This window comes from Octopus bimaculoides, chromosome 2, assembly GCF_046866305.1.
Source record: "Octopus bimaculoides isolate indiv1 chromosome 2, ASM4686630v1, whole genome shotgun sequence".
Taxonomy (NCBI): Eukaryota; Metazoa; Mollusca; class Cephalopoda; order Octopoda; family Octopodidae; genus Octopus; species Octopus bimaculoides.
Genome location: NC_142929.1, coordinates 107,910,786 through 107,916,785, shown reverse-complemented (window position 1 = coordinate 107,916,785; position 6,000 = coordinate 107,910,786).

The following is a 6,000-nucleotide window of genomic DNA, read 5'->3' as shown; positions in this document are numbered from 1 at the left end:
TTGATCTACTAATTACTCCGGCGTAAAGGAGCTATAGAGATAGAATGGAGCATGCCAACGCTAGGCCGAAACAACTGTAAGTTTCTGTCCCTTCTCCATTTGCTAAATGTCCTTTATATTTGAAATCTTAATTGTTAATATGACATGGTATATCATAAGTGTCTGTATATTGTGTTTTTTGTCAATTTAGTTATAAAATAAACAAATTAATCAACGGAAAACATTGTCTGCAAGTCGATGGGTACCGCATATTCTCCTCCATTTTCTCATTGCTATATAAATTTAGGGTAAAATAACCCCCTTTTACCAGCACCCACTTATTGCAATTGGTATAACTCTAGTATAACAATAATTGGGTACCCTCCCAGCAGTATATTGGATAGATACTATCCCTTAGTGGGTTGAATCCTCAACCCCTAACTCTCTTGGATTATATATATATATATATATATATATATATATATATATATATAGACACACACACACACACACACACACACACACACACACACACACACACATATATATATATATAAGATTGACCATATATATATATATACACAAGTACTATAATCTTCTTAGGATCTCGAAATTTTTTTTGCTGAACCTTCTGATTATTTTAATGTGCTAGTTTCCTGGTATTAAATTGATATTATTTAATATCGAATTTTTACCATATTATGTTAATTAACCATTATATATATATATATAGATAGATACATATATATATACATATATATATGTATACATATAGATGTAGGTATGTACATATATGTATGAATATATGCATATATTTACATATATATATATATATATATATATATATATATATATATATATATATATATATGTATCGTATTTATATATATATAGTATATCATATATATAATATATCATAATCATTTCGATCAGCTAATGTAGTCTTAACCATGTATTTATATGTATGTGTGTGTATGTATATATCTTTTATTTTTTGACTGTAAGTGTATCTTCTCTATTTTTTTTTTCTTGTTGAGAACTGCTAGAATGCAGCAATTGCCCAGATATACATTGTTATAAGACTAAGTGAAATGGCGAGGAGAAATAGCAAGGTACTTGTTTAAAACATTACTGAGGAAACACAATCTACACCTGCAATGCCAGACAATTGATTGCACAACTCACCTATGAGCTACAAGTGTAGAATGAATCAAAATTGTAGTGTATTTGAAAAAACAATTTCGTGATTCTGTTTCTCGTCTATTTATATAAACTCTACGGACACCAGTAAATCCACTAGCATATGCATCTCTATTATTGATGACATCAGGTAGCCTCATAAACGGTGGATTAGCTATACACAGCAACTTCCAAGGTTTCTACTCGAAAATTTTAATTCTCTCTCTCTCTCTCTCTCTCTCTCTCTCTCTCTCTCTATATATATATATATATATATATATATATATATATATATATATATATGTGTGTGTGTGTGTGTGTGTGTGTGTGTGTGTACGTATGTCTATGCATACACACACATATAACGGGTGGTGCGCGAAAAGGTAGCCAGAGTTCCGCAGCATAGTGTAAATACAGAAATGAATTTACTCGTTTGTTCTTGTCATCCACTTTTAATTGTTGTACACATGTGAAATATGACTTCAACTTCAGACTTTTCAACCGTCGTTGCCATGATCTCCTGCTCATGTGAGACTACTGCACCAAATTGTGTATTGATGGCGAATGTCTTGAATAACTTCTAGCGTTCGAACTGTGGAGTCTTTTTATTTCGGGGGCGGTGTGCACTTACTCCGTAGCGCATCACTTCTTAACCAACATTTATCTCGTTTCCTTTGCCGGGAAGCCTTTACCCGGAAACTTGACTTCACAAATTTCACACGTTTGCTTAATGGAACCCGTTCTCACACACGTTTACACAATGTTCATGCTTTCCGCTATTGAATACGACATCTTGCAGAAAAGGCGAGAGATGTTCACTCAATGCAATGTAACAATCAGCTCATGTGGTGAGGATGCGGTGAGGATAACGTAGCAAACAGTCGACTAGTGCGCCATCTTTGTTCAGCAGTTACAAGCGGGCGATATAACACGATGACACTTGCAAACGAAAGACTTGGTGTATTTTCGCGTGTGTAAATTTATTTCTGTATTTACACTATGCCACGGGACCAGGGCTATTATCTGTATCTACCTACATATGCTTATGTATATGTATATATGTGTTTAATATCATATAAGCTGAGACACATTGTAGCAATTAATATCATTTCTTATCACATCGTGCATTGCAGCTCCAATATTTGGAAGATTTTTTTCTGTGCACTCCGGTTTCTACAAGTTATAGAGAATTTATTTTCATACGAGGAGTCCACCTCCCGAGACTCCGATTTCTACATATGTTTCAAACTATTTTAAAAATTAAAGAATTTCAAGAACATTACTTAATCATGTTTTGTTATGTAATATGCTTAGTTAGATAATTGTCATTTACACAAACTCAGAAATTTGCTATTAATATTGGTTTCAAAATTTGGCATAAGGCTAGCAGTTTCGGTGGGGGATAAGTCAATTACATCGACTCCAGGGCTCAACAAGTACTTATTTTATCGACTCCAAAAGGATGAAAGGCAAAGTCAACTCCGGCGGCATTTGAACTCAGAATGTAAAGTCGGGCGAAATGCCGCTACATATTCTACCCGGTGTGCTAACGATGATGCCAGCTCGCCGACTTTCATAAGCTCGTAATTTTAGTAGCAAATTTAAGGCGGCGAGCTGGCAGAATTGTTAGCATGCCGGGCCAAATGCTTAGCGGCATTTCGTCCGACTTTACATTCTGAGTTCAAATGCCGCCGGAGTCGACTTTGCCTTTCATCCTTTTGGAGTCGATAAAATAAGTACTTGTTGAGCCCTGGAGTCGATGTAATTGACTTATCCCCCACCGAAACTGCTAGCCTTATGCCAAATTTTGAAACCAATATTAATAGCAAATTTCTGAGTTTGTGTAAATGACAATTATCTAACTAAGCATATTACATAACAAAACATGATTAAGTAATGTTCTTGAAATTCTTTAATTTTTAAAATAGTTTGAAACATATGTAGAAATCGGAGTCTCGGGAGGTGGACTCCTCGTATGAAAATAAATTCTCTATAACTTGTAGAAACCGGAGTGCACAGAAAAAAATCTTCCAAATATTGGAGCTGCAATGCACGATGTGATAAGAAATGATATTAATTGCTACAATGTGTCTCAGCTTATATGATATTAAACTAGTGCCCATCATAAACTTGGCGAATGTGAATATTGGTATGTCAAAAACTTAGGTTATACAACGCTTTTGGTCTTCCAAACAAATGCATAAATACATAACAAGATTACGTAGTTTCCGCGCAACTATGTATAAAATTATCTATTTGTCAAACAGTATTCCTCAATATGTAGGCCAGCAGCAGTCAATGTTTGCTCTTGGAATTTATTAGTTGACATGGAAACACTTAGATATTCTAAGACCTAAATTCTTCTAAATCGAAATTGCTATTAATATGAATAAAATTCTGGAATTGAAACCTCTTCTTTTGATGCACAGTTACCTTGATGACATATAGCATAATTCTTTTTAGCTGTTTTGAGTCTACTTATAGTAACACTTGATCTAAATTTCACGGCTGCATTATCTGGTATCCATTTTGTTTTTAATTGAAGGCTGAGTGGCAGTCGACATTAAGGTTCAAACAAATTTTTTAATTCACAGTATTGCGAACTACTTCTTGATTCACTACAATTTTGATTTTAGGCGTGACTCTTTCTTAGAATTGCCTGCAACAGCTGACAGTCAATGCAGTGGACCTATACATGTTTTTAGCACGAGCATTTACAGGTTAATTAATGATTTTGTAAATTGAGAACATCTTCGATATCAATTCGTCTACAGTCTTCACTATTTGCACATAGAAGTCGGGTCCATAACACTATTATTGTCGAAAAGAAATTTTCCAACTTAAGCGTTTAAAAGCTCTTAGAAAATGATTAGACAGTTTAAATTCGGTCCAAAGATAAGACAATTTAAAGTAAACTCCATTTTCATTAGGCTTTTTTTTATAATCAACGGCAAAATATTAGAGAATCTGCCTGACGACATCCCTGCTTCTCTTCGTTTTTGAAATCTATTGTTACGCAAGTTTTATACTGACCTGTCCAAGGTGCCCAGGTCTTTCTTACCTGCTATTGTGAATTTATCCCAGATAATCATTTGACGCCACTTGCGTACTTTTCCGATTTCCTAATTCTTGGAAATGCTGCAAATAGATGCATTATTTGTGCCCAAGTCCCAAGATGAGCTTGAGAGTAAAAGGTGATGCACGATTCCCATAAATAAGTTTGATGCTATACTTGAAGGCACAACTGCAAGAGCCTTCTCTTTGTGTTGAAGGATTTCAGTAAGCAACAGACTGATCAAGAATAACTTTCCAGTCCCACCATCAAATTCACAGAAGCAAATTCTAGTTTCTTGTTACTGAATCTCCGTCAAAAGTAAAAATAGTAGATTACACTTCTGTCTTCTCAGTAATCAGTATGTGTTTATTGTCATTGACATATGCTATTGTGCTATCATCATATGATGTCTCTTTCAATCGCTAGATTATTTATTGATTTTGGTGTAGTTAAGTTGAAGTTCTTGGCCATTTATATTTTGATCTTGTTAATGGGAGCTACATTGTAGATTTAATCTGAGTGCCCTATTTCCACAGTAGGGTACATCCGTTGAGCTTGATACCCGAAATCTTTTGGCAAGGTTGTCACGATACGTGAGCCAAAGTTGAAGCGAATTGGGTGGTTCATAACATTTTTGGAGTCTTGTGAAAGGAATCGTGAGACTTAGCTGAGTCACAGAAACTTTTTCCTATTTTCATCTCACCGTGCATCATTAAGTAAATCAGATATAAATCATTACTTCTCTACTGGTGGTACAAACATCACCATTGACTTTTCAAAGATCATGAAGTGAACTTGAACATGTCATAGAGAAGAGGTCGCAGAAAGAATCATTCATGCTGAATGGCGTGTGCAGTACACCTTCTAATCATACTGTTAAAATTTATGTCAAGTTGACCTTGAAAAGAGCACCTTACTTTCTCCTGCTCTAATGCATGTTGTTCTATCATTAGCAGGACGGAACATGATGGTACAACATGTTTTTCCAAAGAGATCATGCTGACACAAAATGCGGTAAGTGCTGTGTGTTTTTGGTGTACTTACTGTGCGGGCTGTTGGTGTGTAAAGTAAACCCGCAAGTTACTTTCCAAATGGATAGCATACTGTTCGGAGCCGGTGTATTTTCATGAATGAAACAAGGAAACGTCAGAAAACTTTATTGCTGCTCATGAATTGCTGAACAAAATATTATCGAAGGCTGTGAGGAATTATCGATCTGTTATGAATTTCATGGTAACAGATCGATAGTGTCTTACAGCCTTCAACATTTGGTGTTCTCCTGTAAGAGAGATTGCCATAATCTATTAAGTTTCCCTTAACAAATAGTCTAGGAAAACACTTATATCTGTTATCACCTATACAAAGTGAACAATCTGGATTTTAGCGATACTGAAAAGGTCTTTTCCCCCTTCAAGGGTTTGAAATCTCTGGAATCAAGCAAATCGGAGTGAAACGCATTTGTTTACTAGAGTCGCCTTTACTTCGTGCAATATACTCTGGAAATGAGTTTTTGGGAGACTCGAAACTAATAGTTTTAGGAAATATGTAAAATCCTTAATGAAAATGATCAACCTTGAACATAATCGTGTTTTTAATATATGTTTAAAAACAAAAACCTGACCTAAAGGCACTCGGTGAGCCAGGGGATGATGTTACACTTTGTGGTAGAACATTCCATCCAGAAACTCAGTATGCAATAACTGCCAAAACAAATACCGATTCACGAAGAATCCAGCCAATCAAACACTTTGATCGAGTACTTTATTTTATTGACTCAGAAATGATGA